The sequence below is a fragment of the Pholcus phalangioides genome, unplaced genomic scaffold, assembly GCF_987345545.1.
Source record: "Pholcus phalangioides strain wild (caught in Gottingen) unplaced genomic scaffold, Ppha-v1.0 ptg000017l_1, whole genome shotgun sequence".
In the NCBI taxonomy this organism is placed as follows: Eukaryota; Metazoa; Arthropoda; class Arachnida; order Araneae; family Pholcidae; genus Pholcus; species Pholcus phalangioides.
Genome location: NW_028301610.1, coordinates 58,874,539 through 58,896,587, shown reverse-complemented (window position 1 = coordinate 58,896,587; position 22,049 = coordinate 58,874,539). Strand labels below are relative to the sequence as shown.

General features: G+C 34.1%; 1 protein-coding gene across 1 annotated transcript in view; it reads left to right on the top strand.

Annotated features, from left to right (window-relative positions):
• The first annotated feature begins 665 nt into the window (after positions 1-665).
• Positions 666-22,049, top strand: part of LOC149074182 (uncharacterized) — a 133,500-nt gene continuing 112,116 nt past the window's right edge. The window contains exon 1 of the mRNA XM_089246718.1: positions 666-948. The gene's annotated coding sequence lies outside the window, so the exon portion shown is untranslated. The remainder of the gene's footprint in view (positions 949-22,049) is intronic.

The following is a 22,049-nucleotide window of genomic DNA, read 5'->3' as shown; positions in this document are numbered from 1 at the left end:
AAACGGCAAGAACTTTTCCTCAAACTAATTTCAATATCTTTTAAAAGTAAATACACACATAAAAAAAAGGGGAGGAAAAATTCATCGGAGAAAGTAAGCCCATATATAAGCTGAAAGGTTAACTTAGGGCACCCCATAGCGAATATTCTCGCCGCTTATGAATGTGTGCAATGTAAAAAGTTAACAGAGGCAAGCCAACAGCAGCAGTCACGCATGAACTTCTTGTTCATCTTTTCTCATAAAGTGAAGGGAGGCGATTTCAAGTGTTCATCATCATCACCGCAAGTCGCGGCACCAGCTGACTTTTTTTTTTTCCCAAGGGCCGCGGATGCCAGTTTTCTCGACTTTTCAACCACCAACCAGTAAAGATACGAGATAATACCCTACCTACCCTAAATATCGAAGCCAATATTTTCGTGCGACAAGACTTCGAGAGGACACGCTGCCTCAATAAGAACAAGAAGAACAACGCAAGGAGATCTCTTCATATTCTTCTTCTTTACCCTCGTCTCTCTCACATTTCGATTCTTTTTCTCACTTCCCTGTGTGTCCCAAGGTTTCTTCTCTTCCTCCTGTTCTTCTTGTTGAACGCCGCATACACACACACGTTCCTCCTCTCCAAGAAGCACACACACACAACCAACCAACCAACCGACCCACAACACAACACTCTCTTGTGGACACCGGCAAGAAGAAGCGGCTCATAACCGTCCTTCACCTTGAAAAAAATTATATTGTTGTTGTGTTGTGTGTTATTGTGAAATCGTCTCTCGCATCTCGCTCTTCTCCGGCTCTTCTTCCGTCCTCCGCCGACTTTGTTGCATCACCGTCATCGGTTATTATTATCATCGTCGTTATCGTTCTGATCGTCGGAAAGTGAACTGTTGGAATTATTATTTATTTACATACTTTTATATATACTCGTTTTTCATCGTTGCTATAAACCAGGTGAGATATTTAGAATATTTATTTTTTTTTTTGCATCGACTTGATATTTTTCAATTAATGTTCCAGAAACGATTTTTTGATATTAACCTTTAAACGGACAATATTCCCAATTGGGAACATCGGGTTTATTAACCCTCTATGGTTCACCTCCTATAAAAAACGTATCGAAAATTTATTTTTTACAAATATGGATGTAAATTGTTTTCTTTGGCATATTTTATAGTTGGAGAAATTCTTCGGCACAGAAATTTAATTGATGAGAGTGAATTTTTTGAAAAAGCTAAAATGGTTAATTTTTTTCAGGGCGAAATATAGTTTGCCTTGATCTTAATGCTATTTTTATAGATAGATAAAATCTTGCTTAGCAGAATTAATTAATTTCTACATTGAATTTTGTGTGTAAATCACTGATCACGTAAAATTTCAGAAGCTCTCAAAAACGACACCGACAAGGAATCAACTCTTTCTAGGTAAAAAGAGTTGTATTTATATAGCCGTATTTTGTACTGAAATGGCAGTGAAAGATGTACTTTCTAAAATATCAAAAAAATTAGGAAATAAATTGGTACAATGGATTTTTAGACCATGTATATTCAAATATACACGGGACCAGAGAGTTAATGCTCCAAAAACCATTTTTGATGATAACCTCTTAATGGCCAATATTCCCAATTGGAAACATCGGGTTCATTAATTAGGAAAAAATATTTTTCGTACATAAAAGCGCTTGATTTTTTGTACGAAGATTTTGAACTTTAATTTACCAAACAAAAATTTCATTCGCTGCATTCATAAATGTTTTTAAATCGCCTATTTTTATTATCTGTAAACATGTTTTTATAACTCATTCTGTATAACTAAATTTTCGATCTAAAAATATCGAATATTTAGGGATTTAGAATGAATTTTAGGAATCGTCAATTGAAATTGTGAGAAATTTTTTGATGAATTTTCAGAATTAGTGCTCCAAAAATAAATTTTAACCGTATTTCACTTGAGAAATTATGTAATTTTTTTTTTTACTTATCGATTATTTGAAAATAATTTTCAGCTCCGAAAACTCATTTTCGTTGAAAGAATATCGAATATATGTTGTGATATTTTTTGAATAAACTGATGTTTTCAAAATTATTTTATAAAGAATACAATATTTCACTTGATAAATTTTCCACAAATCATTGAATCTTATAATTAATGATTTTTCAGAGTAATTTTTGATGATTAAATGAAGTTTGCGAGGAGAAAAATATCGTATATATATTTTTTAACGGGGAATGAAATTGAAATACCGATGTGATTGAAATAATGAATTTTTTAACTAAGTTTGAAATTATTTATTCAATCAATAATGTTTTGAAAAATAATTTTCAATTGTATTTGACTTTCCTTTGAATAATTGTTTATTTTAAAATAGTTTTAAGTTATGATAAGGCATTTTTCCAGTAAAGAATATCGAATGTATTAAAATAAATTAAATAAATAAATAATTTTTCAGAATAATTTTAATCATTAAATAAAGTTTTCGAGGAAAAAAAATATTTAAGCTTATAAAATTAGAGCAGAATTTAGGAATCTATAATTGTAGAAATAAGAAATTTTTTTCGAAATAAATTTTTTAAAATAAATCGACTTATTTTCCGTAATAATCAATTATTTAACGATGAATAAATTTGAATGATTAAATGAAATTTTCGGTGAAAAAATTTCGTATAGTAATGAAATTCAGGAATCGACGAGAAGTTTTTTGTTTAACTGAATTTTTTTTAACAAATTGGTGTTTTTTTCCCAGTCCGAGTAATTTTAAATAATCTTTGGACAAAACAATATTGATAAAGTTGGATTAGAATTGAAGGATTGATTATTAAAATAATGAATGATACTTAAAATACTAAAATCATTATTATAATCAATGAATGAATTCACGCAATAATATTTTCACTAAATTCCGGTAATAATTTCAATTTAATAACAGAATTTGATTAGTATGTGAATTGTTTTTTGTATTAGATAATTTGTTGAAAATTAATCATGAGGTTAAAAATTACTTAACCCCAATTTTAAAAATACGTTATTTTATGATAAAAAAAATATTTCAAAAAATTAAAATCTCCCAAAATATTTGAATCTTTTTACGATGTTATTTTACGGGTGAAAATCAATATTTTAAAAGTTACCTTTTTTTTAAAATAATACTGAAGTAACTATGAAATATCGAAATAATGTACGATGTGGTAAATTTTACGCATGTTGAGACCATTATCCAAAAAAATTTTGAATTTATCGGCATTATTCGTCCCATATTACATGTATTTCATATTTCCGTTATCGAGATCCGTATTTTTGATTATAATTATTAATAAAACGGTAGTATATATGATGTATTACCGTATGTAATAAAATGATATAAAATAAATGTTATATACGATATAGATTCCGTAATTTCGATTTGACATCACCGATTTAATTATTGATTAGCGTAACCGATTTCGTGCCCCAAATTGGGCGAAATCGATGTATCACACATTTTTGATTTATTAGTGTCATCAATTCGACATTTTGATTAACGTTATCAATTTTATATTTCAAATTGCTGCAATTTGTTTTTCTTTAAATTTCCGAGTATTCGATTTAAAGTTACAAATAGTGTTACTATCATTAAATTTATTTCCCCGATTTCGAGTGTCATCATTCATATGTTTCCGATAAGCATTATCGAAATCATATTTCGCTGATTTGATTGAAAATTATAAATATATATATATATATATATTTCCGATATTTCTTACTATTAGTTTCAAGTTCTTCATCATTATCGAATTCGTATTCTCAATTGGAATTAACGAATTCATATTCCCGAAAATGGTATTAATTGCTTATATATATTCCAGATTAGCGTTATTAATTTCAAAATCCCAAATAACGTTATAAATTTAAATTCTTTAGCGTTATCAAATTTATATTTCCGATTAGCGTTACGAATTTCATATTTACGATTAGCGTTACGAATTTCATATTTACGATTAAGCGTTATATCAGTTTCAGGTTTTCTTTGAAATTGACAACGGTTTTAATAACCGGAACGTTTCTTAACCTTACGTAAATAACCGAAACGTCCAATATTCACGATTCGGAATTAATTAATTCATATTTCTTACTAGTGTTATAAATTTCATATTCCTGATTGGCGTAATAAATTTTATACATATTCCCAATTACCGTTACAAATGGCATACTCCCAATTAGTGTTATAAATTTCAGATTCTTATTATCTTTATTGAATTCATATTCCCGAGATTGAGTGTTATAAATTTAAAGTTCAATTTTAATGTTATAAAATTCGAGTTTTTATTTAGCATTATGAATTTTAAGTTCTCTTTTAGCGTTATTGAGTTCATATTCAAGATTTATCGTTATCAAATTTATATAAATAATATGTCATTACGAAAATTGAGTATTTTATATATTGCATATATTATATTTCCGATTACCGTTATAGATACCATATTTCCGATTACCGTTATAGGTACCATATTTCCTTTCGGCGTTATAAATGACGTATTCCTAAAATTATTGTTATTGAATTCGTGTTCTTGATCAATGTTATTAATTTCATATTCATCATTAGCGTGCTTTATAAATTTCATATTGCCGGCATGTGGATTTAATATTCACGATTAACGATATCGATTCCGAGTTCCCGCATTATAGATTTCAGTTTCGATTAGCCGTATCAATTTCTTATTTCTGACAGCATTACAGATTTCATGTTTCAAATTAACGTGTGTTATTGATTACACATTTTACATTGCCGGTATTATGTTGTAGATTTTAAATTGCGCGGCATGCGTTACCGACTTCAAGTTCTCGATTAGCGCGTTGTCGAATTTTCATATTAATAATTTTTCATTTTCTTTATTATTTTTTCTACTTTCCTTTCGGGGTTATTCATTTCAATATTGTTGATATAATGTAATCAATAGGGCTAGGACTTTTATGACCTAAAAACTACAGAATATGTTCTATAAAAAATACATTTATGCCGTGAAAAAACCTAAAAAATATGGCGTAAAAACCTAAAAATATACTATTATAAATAGACTGACCATAATTCCTCGAGAAAAATACGGGAAATTACGGAAAATCGCCCCAATCATCGTCAAAAATAATGCCAAAGGTACACAAATAAAATTTACCATTGTTGCTAATATCGCCGAAAAATCGGCAAGCATAGTCAAAAATGATGCCAAAAGTAAATTAAATTCCCATCATTACTAATATCACCGAAAAATCGCTGATTGTGAGAAATGAACGGGCAAAAAGAAAGAGCTTGCGGCAAAAAAAAAAATCCCTCTTCACTGTACTGCTGAAATACGCTAAACAATTCTATAAAATATGAAAATATGCCTCAAAATCTGAAAATCATGAAAAAAAAAGCCTTAAAATTACTGAAAACCATGAAAAGAATGCCCTATATCGCTTAAAAATAGCGAAATATGCGAAATCATGGAAAAAAAAAATGCAAATTCATAGAAATCCCAGCCTTAGTAATCAATTTCATATTGTTAGGAAGCGGTACCGGTTTCATATTTCCGATTAATATGTTATCGATTTTACATTCCCAACTGGCTTATTCATTTCAATTTATTTCTTATATCTTGGTATGAATTATCGATTTCAAGTTCCTGGCCAGCGTTATCGAATTCATGAGTCATGTGTATGTCAAAATATGTATATATGAAGCATAAGAAAGGTAAGTCCTTTTTCTTTTGACTTGAAATAACATGTGACAGCGAGAGAGCCTGCTTAGATAACTATGTTAAAGTCATTGCACCCGACCAGATGCAATAAAAAAAAACGCGTAACGCAATAATTGAGAGGAAGTATAAAAATTTAAATTTGATAAAAAATTTTCTCCTTTTTTTTTATACCAAAAGAAATTTGCCGCATATCATTCACCGAGATATCGGTGATCGAAATGCTTGATTTTTGCCTCTTTTTGATAGTATTTTCGTATTTTTCTTTAATATTCAGTTATTTCAGTGCATAAAAAGTAGCGAAAATCCAGAATTTCAATCATCGATGTCTCGGTGAATCTTTTTTCCGATTATATTACGGGGTAGATTTCTTTCAGAAGAAGCAAATTTTGCCTTACGGGAAGTGTATATACCGATTCAAATTTTTACATTTTCTTTCAATTCTAAGCACTGTTTTCTTATTGCATTTGATCGAACGTAGTAAGTTATTTCGGGCTGGAAAGACCTTCCCATCCACCGTGTATATCAGAGTATTATAGTCGAATCCCGTTTAACGAATACCGATACAGCGAAAATCTCGTTTTAACGAACACTTTTCCAATCCCCCAGATAAGTTTACATAGGAACACGCACAAACCTGTAATTCTTCTATAATGAAATTTCGTTGCAAAGTGATTTCTCCGGTCTCTTGGAGTTCGTTATAACGGGATCCGACTGTATAACCAAAAATTTACACATTCAGACGCAGATCCAGGACGACGTGTCGGGAGGGGTGAATTGTGTAAGTTCTTGGGATCGTCTTGTATTCTACGGAACAGACAAATTTTTCCCATAGTATTCGGCTCTCGGGAAGGGTGATAAGAACGATCCTCCTTTCTGTGGATTCGCGCCTGAGAGAAGGCAAACACCTTCAGCTGCGAATGGAGTGGAGGCATTCATCTTCAGCTGCGAATGGAGTGGAGGCATTCATCTTCAGCTGCGAATGAAGGCGAGGCAGATTTCTGCAGCTGCGAATGGAAAAGAAGAAGGCATCTTCAGCTTGGAATAGAGTGGCGGCAGTCATTTTCAGCTGCGAATGAGGAAAATTTCTGCAGCTGCGAATGGAAGGAAGACAGCCATCTTAAGCTGCGAATAGATCGAAAGCACGCGGAACCAGAACGATGTACCGGACAAGCGACTTATTGTATAGGTGTATTGGATCACCCTTTATTTTACGAGCGACAGACAAATTTCTCCCATATTATTCGAATCTTGGGAGGAAAGAGTGATCACTTCCATCGTCTCCCTTTTTCTTGATCAGCACTTGTACATATTTCTCTATCAATATATAAAACTACGTCATTGTTTTACACAACATTGTTTTATTGTACTTCACATGGCAGGAACGAATTTTGTCTTATTTTTAGGTGGTCATTCTTTTTGGCTTAGTTTGACCTAATTGATCCTCGCTCAAATAAAACCAAAACCCAATCCAATCAATACATAAAAATCTAAAAAAAAATAATAATATTAAAAAAAAATCCAATCAATAGCAAACGCGGAATAGTTCCAAACCAAAATGACAACATTCAAGAACACCATCTTTTTACATAATCTGAGAATATGATGCAAAATTGCAACGTTCTTCTTCTGATGTTACCGACGCATATAAGACGAAAAAAAAAAGTTATTGAGAGAGAAACGACAATTGAATTACTTTTCTCTCAAAACCTTTTCCTCGACTTGTTTTCATAAAAGGCTTGCATATCATTTTCGGCGCCACGTGTATGGATAATCATTGGCTATTGATAGGATACTAACCGCTTCGATGAGCGGCCTATCCATTGGGGATATCATAGATAGATGATGATTGTGCGGGCTTTCTTGCCGCACCGTCTCGAAGAAAAACGTTACCTCAAACTCCTCTTTTCTGGAGATCTTATTTTTTGAAGGTTATGTTTAAAGGTTTTTTCCTTCTCGAAGGCAAAAAGATCTTTTCTCGTGTAGCAAGTCTTGCGTATCTGCAATGGATTGGATGGATCATCATCTCTCCTTGAAGGTTTTTGTTTAGTAATATTTTCATTTTCTCACATAAGGTCAGGAGTTGTCGTCGTTACAAACACACAAAAAGTTTTGTATGTTAACTTTTTTGTTTTGGTATACAAAGGTCATATAATTTTTTTTTCTCCTTCCTTATAATAATAATAATAATATAGATTATTTTTCTGAAATTATAGTCTTTTGGGGAAACCAAAAATAGCTACTGTATTATTTTTTTTTTTGGAGATTAACATTCAATTTGGATTTAGGTAAACGGTGAATTTGGCATTTTTAGTACGTTATGACGCTAACTGCTCGACAAAAAAAATGGGGTTTTTTTTTCATGTTAAGGAAATTTTAATGGTTTTAGAGTATATTGGGGCTGCTGATTCCCAGTCTTGTATTGGTTTTGTCAGATGGGCTCTAGTTTTTGAAATAAAGGGAATATAAAATTTTTCAATGGTAATACGTAAGTAGCGTACAAATCACATTGAAACTGTGCGTTATAAGCAAAAACAGTAAATCATTGGAAAGATATTTCAGTGATTTATTGAGTTATTGAGTCAGTGAGTTATTTTGGAATGTTGATTGCGTATCTGGCATTTGTTTTGTCAGATTGGCACTAGTTTTTTGTGATAAGGAGAAAATTAAATTTCAATGGTAATACATAAGCGCAGCATACAAATCACATTGTCGTGAGTATATATTATCTACAAAACTGGAGCCAATTCGGCAAAACCATTGCCAGATTCGAATCAGCACCCGAAGATGTGACTAAAATCACCAAAATATATTTTCCAATGATTTACTGCATTTATTTATAACGCACAGTTTCGATGTGATTTGCACGCTGCTTACCATTGAAATTCAATTTTCACTTTACCTCAAAAACTAGGGCCAATCTGACAAAAAACAATGCCGGATTCGGGATCAGAGCTCCCTAAAATCATCGTAAAATCACTGAAATATCTTTGAGAACAAAATCGCTGTTGAAAGTGGAAAAACTTGGAAAGAAGAGCAAATATGTCCTTGCAGGATGAATGTATTACGTAATTAAAAAAAATGAACAATGAATATTAGGATTTATTTATTATTTATTTATTTTATCTGAGTCTCTCCATTAATAATAATCTGATCGAAACAATAAGCTTTTTTTGACGTTTTAATTACTTGCGAGTTCCATCATCTTAAACTGTATATGTCATGGACGTTGTTGTCTTATACAAGGCAGTGATTCGTGTCGATCTTAATTGTTTTTTCCCCCCTTAGATTTAATTCACGCGGATTTGTGTGTGTGTGTGTGTGTATAATAAACGATTATACATACAGTACAATACTAAATAAATAAGAGTTCATCAGGAAAATAATTGTTTACCGAACTTAATGTCCATTAATGCGCAGCTGTCTTGTTGATTGGTAATCTACTTGAAGGTGATTGAGGTTGCTTGCTTTGTGGAAAGAGGAATTTAGGGTTAGAATTTGACTTAATCGGTGAACTTTTCTTTGGGTGATGGTGACATAAGGTGTTCTACGATTTTTTAACGATATATAGTCGTTGGAGTATATATCAAACTTAGCAGAGCTTTAAGCGACCAAAATTGTGATAATTCAGCGAACGGGAATTAGGTTCTTGAGGAACTGGTTGTACGTCGACCTTTATCTGGTAATGTAGACATGTTTCATAAAGTATGGTTTCTAGTAGGTTTTGATACTTATTTGAATTTGTAATAATTACCAAAGTCGCAATACACATACATAGCGTTTTATTAATATAAATAATATTATGATAATCATGGAAAAAATTCTAAATATTCGTCTCACATATTTGTCAAGTTTAACGTTTTTTCCACAATATTTCAGCAATTGTAATTACGATCGGTGATTGTGTCTACTTTTGGCAATGGTTTTGATGGCAATCGGCGATGTCCCGTATTTTACGGATTTTTATATAAGATCCCAGTTTTTACAGGGTTTCCTCAATGAAATATGGTCATCAAATCATTTGAATATTGTTTTCGTGAAATACTGTGTACATTTTTGTTAAGTGCGATTTGTAACAGCCCTTTATTTCCACACCCTTCAGAAATTTTAGCAGTAGTTAGCGAATCGAATTTAAAGCAATAAATTGCAATTTTTAGCAAAATTTAGTGATATTCCGTATTTGAGATCGCGATTTCCTGAATTCTCCTCGATGATGAATGGTGAGCCCAAGTGTGAAGATACAATTTTATTTGAACCCATATTGATATTACTCCTTCTAACCAGATCATGTCTGAGTGAAGAGATTTTAGCAGGTGGTCGAAGACCTAGGCCATGGAAGCTGTGCAATGGTTGAGAAACACTGTCATAATATATCGTTTCTGTGTAAGTTTCGAGAGTATAGAGATGCCGAAGAATCACCTAGAAGAATTTTCATCGACCTAAATTGTGATATTTGAGTGAATATGATTTAGGTTTCAAAGAATTTGAGCTTGTGTGTGATCAGCTGACTTCTATTTCGTAATGACGACATATTTCTTAAATTGGAGACTGGAATTAAAAAAAGGTGTAAGTGGCCAAATGTAAATTCCGGGGGGAGAAACTGGTATATTGGAAGATACATCAAACGCTACCTATAGTGGAAGCTACAGAAAACTAACCAATTGTCAGGAAACACAAACCTTCAGCCTTATTTCATTGCATTGGCGTTGGAACTTGCATTATTTTTTCGGAAAAAACAGTTTTTGCAAAAATGGCACTTACAGCCTTTTTCAATTCCAGTCTTCAATTATGATTCCTCAATATGTTTAGAGAGCATAGAGGTGTTCAAGATTATCGCTCCTAGAAAAACTTTAATCAACCAAAGTTGTGATATTTGAGTGAATCTGTGATTTATAGGTTCCAAAGGAATTGGGGTTAAGTAGACTTTTATCTAGTAATGACAAAATATTTTATGAAGTATGATTTCTCTGTAAGTTTTTGAAGGGGACATAGGACTGTTTAGTACTTTCCTGCAATGCATGTGTAGTGATTACTTTGCAAATTAGTTACAAATAATTAGTTTAATGTTATTATTTTAAAATTCATCACATGTTTAGCTGCTGTTGTTTTCTTGCATGGAAAATGCTTTTTTAATTTTCCATACAACACTGTGTGAGTTCTGAAACGTGTTAAATTTTGTTCCTGCAAAACATGGTGTTTTGTGCGCATAGTTAGATGAGTAATTTTTTACTTAGACCTATGTTATTTGCATTTTTCTTAAGGATATGTGTGAATGTGAAACTCAAATGAACTAGGAGTTGTAAAAAACTATGAAGGAAAGTTTTTTTTTCAATTCTGAATTTAAAATTTTGAAATTTTTCTTTTTTTTTCAAAATTTAAACATTTCTAAAGTTTTTAATTTCCAATGAATCTCGAAGATCCTAGTTTATTCTATAGCCCTATGTAGTTTAGTAAATGTAAAAAATTTCATAATGATTGGTCAAACTACTTTTGAGTAATCATGCGCGCAAAGACAAAAATCGGCATTTCGAGAAAAACGCGTTTAAAGATTGTGAAGTACGAATTTTGATGGAATTTATTTATTTCTTACACAAAAACCCAATACTATACACATACGTAACATACATAGCATATATCAATGTTGAAGTATAGCCTAAAAGCATTCCAATATATCTGACTACGTTGAAAATGTCATTTTAGAAGAAAATACCAAGTTTTTTAATTTTCATTTTTTTTATGAAAGCCCCATTTCTTGTGATTCCAAAACAGGTCTTGTTTTTTAATATAACGCTTAGAACCGAAGTTACACCCACTTTTGTGTGTTACGTTTTTGCATCGAGTAATCCGTGAGAGAATAAAAACCCTCTGAAGTTTTTTTACAAAGAATGCTATTTCTGGCATTTTATTGAGTTTCAAGCATGATTTCTAAAAATCTGTTCATTGTTTCATTATGAAATTTTAATATGATAATCTGCTATGTATTGTCAAAGCTATAAGAAAAAAATCTAAAGTATATCACATATATTTGTCTCATATCACAGTGTTTTATAGACGAAATGTAGAATAAAATTTCAAAAAATTCACACGTACATTAACAGATTTGAGTGTAACTTATGAGCATATGATACAATCCTTTAAGTTTTGGTTCATAACCTGCACCATTACTAGTTGAATGTATTGTAAAAATAACAAACCGTTCATAGAATGTTTTGCAATCGTGTTTGGAATATCACATGAATTTCGCTTAAAATTTGACATATTGGATATTATGCTGAGGTGAACTCGAAAAGAAAAGTCATCACGTCTCCGCCGGGACATCCGAGATATCTGGAAAATAACTGTTTCCTTGATATCTCGGGCTGAAAAAGCCATCCATCTCTCTCTAATATACCATACAATCCTTTAAATTTTTGTTCATAACCTGCATCATCACTACTAAACATACTGTGAAAAAAGCAAAACACGTTGCACTCATAGAATTTTTTTTTAAAAAATCGTGTTTCTCGAATATCTCATGAATTTCGCTTAAAATTTAACATAAAAATGACTTTTTCCATAGAAAACGACGTAGGTAGTCCAAAATTTATGATTGTTTTCACCATTCCGAGACAATTTCTATCAAAAAAATGTTATTAAAGTTCACTCCAGTACAATTTTATAGAAAAAAAAAGCGCTAAGAAAGGTAGTCGGATAAAACCTTAATCGATCAAAACTATGATGTTTGAATGAATATGATTTAGTCCTTAAACGAAATGAAATTAACCAGTTGAATTTTTTTTTATCTGGTAAACACAGCGACATATTTCGTAAAGTACCGTCTCTTTGTCAGTTTCAAAGAGCGTATAGAGATGTTAAAGTAATCGCCCAGAAGAACTTTAATCAACCAAGACAGTTGTGATTGATCCTTCGAGCAGATTCGATTCCCCGTGTAATGTAATCTTTTCTAGCGTTGAAAACACATGGAAGATGATCTTTTAGATTTCGATTGAAACGCCACGACAGTTTAAATTAAATTCCTATGACCTCCTGTCCCATGCGTCCGAGCAGAACGTTCAAATTTGTTCATTTCCGGATAAAGTCACGATTTTTGTCTCGAATTCTGATTCTAGTTATGTTGGAGAGTTTGTGTGTGTGAAACCAACGTTATATACGGTATACTAATATTTTCGCTATTTACTATTTGCTCTTTTTTTTTTTTTTGTGTTACTTTTCCGTTCTTGCTCAAATGACACTAAAAACGTGCTCGAGTTTACTTTCCGTGCGTGAAGATGGCAAGGAACACGAACTCCAATGGACATTAGACTGAGACCGGTGGTTGTGGTGGTGTTACATCTCAGATGCTCATCGAGAAGCGGTTTCGTATTTTAGTTTTATGCTTGATGGACACACGTCATGTCACACCGTGGTAACGTTTTCTCGCTCAAGTAGAAAAATTGTTACTATATTTAACTATCTTTTTTTTCTCTACCGTTAAAAGAACTATTGAAATGAAACCCTCAAAGTTATTTCTTGACATGCAACAAATATATCGATACCCAACCTGTATCGTGTTTCTATAGTAAATTCCGACCTATTCGTGCTGTTTGTCGCAGGTTTCGATTCAAGCTCACTGATCACTGAGATAGGATAAGGTCATCTAAGGCTAACAGAGTGTTGTCAGGAATTATCATTTGGGGGAGACACGACCCAATCAATCGATCAGCATTATATGTTCTAGATTATCATTATCATTTGTTGAATTCAAATTTCCAATTGAACGTTATCAATTTCAAGTTTTCTTTTAGCGTGATCAATTTCAAGTTTTCTTTTAGCGTGTTCAATTTCAAGTTTTCTTTTAACGTGATCAATTTCAAGTTTTCTTTTAACGTGATCAATTTCAAGTTGTCTTTTAGCGTGATCAATTTCAAGTTCTCTGTTAACGTTATCGAATTCATATTTATCACTCCAAAGAGTGTTAGACTGAGACTGGTGGTTTTGGTGGTGTATATCTGAGTTGTTTATCGAGAAGCGGTTTCGTCTTTTAGTTTTATCTTTGATGGACCCACGTCATGTCACAACGTGGTAGGTAACGTTTTCTCACTCGTGTAGAAAAATTGTTACTATATTTAACTATCTTTTTTTTCCACCGTTAAAAGAACTTTCGAAATAAAATCCTCAAAATTATTTCTTGACATGCAACAAATATACCGATACCCAACATGTATCGTGTTTCTACAGTAAATTTCGACCTACTCGTGCTGTTTGTCTCGGTTTCAATTCAAGCTGACTGACCCTCGAAATAGGAAAAGACCATCCAGGGCTAACAGAGTGCTGTCAGGAATTTTTATCTGGGAGACACACACAAAGTTCCCCATATTATCGGGATAGGGCGGTCATTCCTATCGCCCCCTGCCGGATCCGCGCCTGAAAGAAGACATATCTTCAGCTGCGAATTAAGTGGAGGCAGGCATCTTCAGCTGCGAATGAATCGGGGACAGGCATCTTCGGCTGCGAATGAATCGGGGACAGGCATCTTCAGCCCAATCAATTGATTAACGTTACGAATTCCACATTCCTGATTAGAAGAATCTTTTAGCGTTATCAATTTCAAGTTTTCTTCTAGCGTTATCAAATTCATATTTATCACTCCAATGAACATAACACTAAGACTGGTGTTATATCTCAGTTTTTCATCCCGACGCAGTTTTTCCTGTTGTGGCGTTGTATTTGTATTTTAGTTTTATGCTTGATGGACACACGTCAATCACACCGTAGTAACGTTTTCTCGCTCAAGTAGAAAAATTGCCCGTATATTTTCTACTGTTTTAAAAGAACTTATAGAATAAAACCCTCAAAATTATCTCTTGACATGCAACAAATATTCCGATGCCCAACCTGTATCATGTTCTACCGAACTAATTCAGAGTTTCGACCTATCCGTGTTGTTTGTCGTCGGTTTCGATTCAAGCTGACTGACCATCGAGATAGTATAAGGCCATCCAGGGCTAACAGAGTGCTGTCAGGAATTATCATCTGGGAGACACGGCCCAATCAAAGTGACCGCTTGAGGTGAAGGAAACCAAGGTCCCGTGATGGCCAATCAAGCGGGAAAGATAACCGTTACGATTGAAGGCCTTCCCATTGTAAGAGGACCTCATTACTGCCAAGTTCAAGCTCATTGAACTAATAACGCCTGCAGTCTTCACTGGTTATAAGAGCGAGCAGTAAATAAAAAAAAAATATATATATATATATATAAAGGATTGTGCTAACCACATAGATAAGGCGAACAAAAAAAAAATAACTGAGCAGCAAAGACAATATCTATATAGATGGTGTACGTGTGTGGCTAGTGATAAGCCGCTAGATGCATGAAGGATTATACTCTTAACGCTATATAATATAAGAGTCCATAGTGTTCGTTTTTAAAAAGAATGACCCTCTCTTTCTTTCTCTCTTTCCTTTTTATTATGATGTCAGCGCTGAACTGTGGCGAAGTTGTAGAAAGTGTGAAAACTTTTGAGAGAGAACTGGACAAGAAAGTGATGCCATTGGTTCCGCTGGATTGATTCGCGCACTAACTAGATGGTCGGGCATCTCAAGAATTCACAATGAACCGTATGAGTAATGCATGAGTTTGTTCGGAGCATGGGGATCGTGTTCCGTTTGCTTGGCGTCAATAAATTTCCTTTGAATACAGTCAATCCCGTTCATAACGACCTCGGTTGTGACGACACCTCGGCTATATCGCCAATATTTGGCGGTACGGACTGATTCCCATGGAGAATAACGTTAATGGAACTTGCTTATAACGTTTTTAAAAAGCAACAAACGCGGATCCAGAGGGGGCCGATAGGGGCGATCGTCCCTTTCAAGAGCTAAATAATATGAGGAAGATCTGTCTGTCCCGTAAAATACGAGATGATTCCCATGCACCTACATATTAAGTCACTTCTCCGACACATCGTCCTGTATGCCTCTGTCTCCATTCCATTTGCAGCTGAAGATGTCCGCCTCCGTTCTATTCGCAGCTAAAGATATTAACTGGACAAGATCTATAACTTGGCTCCATCCACAGCTGAAGATGTCTGCCTCAGCTTCTTTCTGCTGCTGCAGATAGCTGGCTCGGCTTCATTCACAGCTGAAAATGCCTGCCTTCGCACAGGCATGGTTCCACAAGGGGGCGATGGGAACTACTGCCACTCTCAACTCAAGAGCCGAATAATATGAGAAAATTTGTCTGTCCCGTAAAATAATGGACGATGAAACGAACTTGCAACCTAATTCGCCCTTCCCATCAGATCGTCCTGGATCCGAAAAGCAGCCATGTTCAATATAACGACAAATCTTTCGTCACTTTTGCTTCCGTTTCAATGACATTTTCCCCAGAAATTCCTAAGATTAGCACTGATCAGATCCAGGGAATATTTGTGTGTTTATTGATACCTAACGTTGAAAAACTAAAGATTTATTACCGAGTTTTTCATTGGCATGACCACTACACGAAACATTGCGTATTTTGCCCTTTCCTACTATTTTCTTTAAAAATGTCCCTTTTTTTCAACGAAGCTTGCTTTAATTGCTAATCTTTGTTAGAATCAGGAATTAAAATAGTTTCTATAATTTATAAATTGTATCAATGAATATGGCTGTAATATTCATCTCATATATTCGAAAAGTTTCTTTTTTTCCCGAAATACATTTTAGCAGACTATCTGCATATTTTTTTCTCAGCAAGTGTTATTTATAAACAATGTTTGGTAATTTCGTCCTCATTTGGCAACGTGCTTGGCGAGAATCGGTGACATCCATTGATTTTCTCGATTTCATGTCACTCCATCAAGTTGGTCACCCTAATCATAAAGAAATGAAAAATTTATCCAAAACATTAGACTGCCTGTATATTTTCCGTCAAAAACTGTCTTGAAAACGTCAAACTCGGTTGTAGCGACACCTCAGTTATGACGACGAAATTTCGTGGAATATCGTTATAACCGAGTTTGACTGCAATTGGTTAGCTGACTTTTTCTTGTGGAATTTGTTTGTACTGTGTTAGACTAGCTTATTTCATCGAGAAATACAATCCTAAATACGGAAAAATAGTCAAAGCCGGAAAAACAACATCGAAGATTTCGCGAAATTTTGTCGTTACAACCTAGACCTTTTTTGACAAAAACAGGTGCAATCACTATCACCTCGCATGAAGTTTTTAGTTCATTGTGATTAGGGTGACCATATTTAATGACCCACCAATGGGTTAAATTCGGCCCGCGAAGGGCCGTTCCAGTAGAAATACACACAAAACGATAAATGCCTTAGCTGGTCATATTTCCTTCATAAAAATACTGGAAATCGGGATCCAGACGTGATTAAGATCATCAATTATGGCAAAAAAATTGTCAAAGGCAAATAAAGTTGTCAATTAAAGACAAAAAAAATAATTGTTAAAGGCGAATAAAAATGATAATTGCAGCCAAAAAAAATTGTCAAAAGCAAATAAAATTGTAAATTACAATTGAAAAAATTGTTGAAGCCAAGTAAAGTGGCTAAAAGGCGAAAACTGCTGAAAAATCGTCAATGTCGGGAAATAGAGGTCGCAATGGGTAAAAATGTAATTCATGACAAAAAAACGTGTTTGACAAATATGTGAGATGAATATATGATATGTGAGATGACTATAATTAATTTATGACAGAGTCGTAATTATGTCATAATATAATTTACAAATCATGAAAATAATCATTAATTCTTGATTTCAAAAATTCAAGTAAGCTTTGTTGGAAATAAGAAAAAAAACGGGACATTTTTTTGAAAAAAAATTTAGGATGGCCAAAGTTGCGGGAATTTTCCATAAAATACGTGTTATATGGCCACCATATATATACAAGTTTCTGGCTGACGAACTGAAAAAGTTGGGCGACCTTGCTGTATATGCTCTGAATTCTCAAATTTAGGAATTACTGGGAATGTCAATAGATGACTGCAAACTAACCGAGATATATTTTGATGCATGCTTGCCATCGTGACCTGGTGCGACGGTACGCATCCAAGGTTGGAACGTGACACATTGCAGCAGGATTCATAGCATTTCCGGATTAGTATGAAGTGACGCTATCGTAATCTAAAAGAACGTCTAGTGAGAGGAAGAGAGAAAACATTAATAGTTCAAGCCCTTTAAAGCAAGAATGTTCACAACTGGAACACTTAAGAAAAAGAAAATCTTGCTAAACATGTCTAGAAGGCAGATTTGCGCAAATCTCTCTTCTCACGTCAGCACCCGGGGATGGATTTTCTTCCGAATTTCGGTACTCGGCACGTGATTGGTGGTGGGAGATTGGTATATACGATAGATATATGTATGTATTCGATCTTGACATGAGAAAGTTGTCTTCCAGGGCAGACGTCATGCACTGATGACACATGATAACGATGATGGAAAAACCTACCGCGCGTACCTCATGCTCAAGAAAGCAGTTCCACTGTTACCTTGTGATTGATGTGTGGGAAATTTATTTAATTATTTTGATGGATTAAATTACCCGGAGTTTTTATTTTTCTTCATTTCAAAAGGTTGCCGAATTATAGCTGTTTCCTTTCAACTGGAACTTTTCATCTTCTTCCTTAATATTCACCGATAAAGTTCGAAAATGTGGCTGACACATATTTTCCTTTGATACGCTCCGGAATACCTTTCAGTTCACTGATGGGTGATGGACGTGACAGACTTTAGTTTGGCTCTCGTCGGTTTTTGTATTGGCGAGACAGTGCATTGCAAGGGAGAAAAGCGCGTCAGAAAAATATTATTCAAAGAAGGGCTATACTGAAAAGTGAACATTTTTTGTCCCACATAAAATTTCTTTCAGAATTTCTTTATGATTGGAAGACCATATTTGATGGAGACATACGGGACATCGCCGATTCAAGCCAAAAATATTACCAACTGCCAGAAAAATTCACAAATATGCCTTAATAATAACCCTTGGCGAGAAGTACAATACTAGAAAATATGCATAGATTTAAAATGCATTTCACGGGGGGAAAAATAAACATGGCAAATAAGTGAGATGGATATTTATAGTCATATTCATTTTTATACACAATTTATAAATTATTCAAAATATTTTCATCGTGGATTCTAGTAAAGATTAATAATTAAAGTAAGTAAATTTCTTCTAAAACAACCGAGGAAAACGGGACATTTTTGTAATGAAAAAATTCGGAAAGTGCGGAATGACGGGAAAATACAGTAATGTCTCGTATACGAGTCATGGTAATTAGGAGCATATCGGAGCGCCAAAGTTCTTGAAAATTCTTTTTTTATTAATTATTTTTGAAACCTTTTATAAATGTTTTATGAATATATTTTATAAACTAGCTGTTGCCCGTGGCTTCGCTCGCGTGGATTTGGTAATCTGAAAATGATTCGGCGAGGATCCCCCCCCATACAGCATTTGAAACAATCCCGATCCCTTGGGGGGTTGAATTTTCTGAAATCTTGTCTTAGTGAGTGTCTACATTATAAAATATAATACTAACCAAATTTCATATTTATAGCTTCAGCGGTTTCAGCGTGACGCCATGATTGCTCCATATAACCTAAGAACCACCTTATTACCCCTTTAGAGGTTGAAATTTGAAAAGTATCTCCTTAGTGAGTTTCCCCATCATAAAATAAAACAACTGACTAAATTTCATATTCATAGCTTCAGCGGTGATTGCTCCATATAACCTTTGAACCCCTCTTAGATTTTAAATTTTGAAAAGTCCCTTTTTAGTGAGTCTCTACATTACAAAATAAAAATACTGACCAAATCTCATATTTTTTACTTCAACGGTTTCGGCTAGGCGTGATTTCTCTATAGGACCCCCCCCCCTTTGGACCCCCCTTAGGGGGGTAATTATTTATCATGAAATAAAACTACTGAACAAATTTCGTTTCATCGGCTTCGGCTTGAAGATGATGAATCAGTCAGTCGGTCAATGAATCAATCAGGACATGCTATTTTATATATGTAGACTTATATGAACCCTTTTTTTTACATCTACGACTGAAAAAACCATTGTTAGATAAGAAAAACACCATGAAACGACGATAAATATGTCGTTATATCCGAGTTCGTGGCATATTCATCGGCTCTTTATTCATTTATTTGCACATCTCAACAGGCTGAGCCCAATTACAGAGAAATTGAAAGTTGAGCTCAGAGATTGGCACAATTACTTGCGGATGGACGAAGCTACTAATATATATACCTGCTAGTACTGGTCGTACCAGTTGTTAGAAAACAAGATACTCTCGTGCGAATGACTTTATCTTATAAGGAGAGGATTACGTCGACATTAAGATTTCTGCATGACCCCCACATCCTAGAGCAGGACCCCCAAGCCAGACTTAATAGTCAACCAAGACTTATTTGCAGCATGAAAAAAAAATGACGGTAATTTTCTGAGGCCCCACGGCTGGAGCACTGTCTGGAGACGACCCATGTTCAGGGTCTTCTTAAGAGCAACACGGGGTCCCGGACCAAATGGTTTTTCTGAGACCCTACCTTGCTAAAAATGCTTGTGTGCAAATTTACATGCTAATTTTCGAAAATTTCAACCAGATCTCATTTTTGTGAGGAAGTGCCCATGCATTAAGACGACTCTACCCTTGTGGGAGCCATGGATTTCTGACAACTGGCAGAAGCTACAAAAATGTCAAGTTTCAAACTATGAACACTTCCAGAAATTCCCGGCTCATGTGGACTGAACGGAGGTCTCAACAAAACTGAAATGCCGCCCAAACTCCGGTCTGTACAGTTCGGGACTGCACACTTATTCAGAATCGTTTCTTCATTCCCATCAGGCAGCCCGAACAGTCCACTAAGTCTGCGCAGCTTTCTGCCACACACGCTCCGGAAATACCGAAGGTCAGGACTAAACAGTTTTGACGTGAATGCGTCTTTTAAATCATCTTGCCGATACTGGGGGTATTTGCAAAAAATTTCATAAAAAATAATGTAACCCTTTATATCCTGAACGTATTTTAAAGTACCGGGTTAAATAATTTGTTTCACACTAATTGTTTCAAAAACGGTTTTTTTTTGTCTTATATTAGAACTAAAATGGCCTATAAGATAATTCACACGTTAACTATTTATTATTATCATTACATTTGATTTATTATAATTTTCTTCTCATTCTACTTTTCACAATATCGGATATAAAGAGTTAAGTGCTCATATTTCCGGAAGTATTCAGATTACATCAGTGTTTCCGATGTACCTGCGGGTAGATCTCGACAGACAAATTTACCAGTACTCTTTGGCTCTTTGGAGGGGCGATGGGCCCTATCGCCAACTTCAGGATCCACGCCTGTGTCTGAAGGGAGCCCTAGACGAAAAAAAAAAAAAAGTTAAGAAACACTGGTCGACTGCACCGGCCATTTCTTTTCATTGGCCTAAGCCTTTTTTTTTTTTGTTATTTACCTCTGCTAGGGTATTGTACTGTCAGGTAAGTAGAATATTCTCAGAGCCATTTTTTTATTATGTTTCGACTTGAATGGTCTCTGTGGTCATCCAGGCAAGAAATGCGCGTTGCATTCAAGGATTTATGGTATTTCCCCTCCGCTTTTTTTGTATGTTTTTGGGTGGGATTGTGTTGGAGCCCCCTTAGAAGCGATTTATATATATATATATATACGTATATATTTTTTACATTTTTCTTCTACGTCCTTGAAAAGCTTGCAAGTGTGTTTTTCATCTTAAGTTAAACCTGAAAAACTTCATTCATAAAGGAAAAGCTTTGCAGTGTGAATTCTTTCTCTCATTCGTTTTTTCCACTTCGTTTAAACTATTTTTTAATCATTTCTTACTTCATTTGTTAGAATCTGAGCACACCTATGCAATTTCTGTGTATGTGTGGTTGTAAAAAATGTGTATCTTTTTTACGGTAAATTTAACAAATTTGTTAATTATGATAACAAATTTGTATTGGAATTGCATGACAATTGGTATTGGAATTGATAACAAATTTGAATACCAAGACAATTGTTGACCAATTGTGTTGGTAATTTTGATAAATTCATCACTTTTACTGATGATTATGCATAATACCCACGCAAACGTCGTTGGTAAACTTGATAAATACTGAAAAGATTATCACTTTTACCAGCAATTATGCATATAATGGTGTTGGTAAATTTGATTAAATACTTTTAATTTATCGCCTTTATCTAAGATTATGCATAATACCCTAATGTAATCAGTGAATTGATAAATATGAAGAAGATTCCCCCCCAAATGTGTCTAGTATGTGTGATAATTATAGTCGGACTCCGATATAATGACAACAAATTTTACGATAGTACCCCGGGGGGGGGGGGGG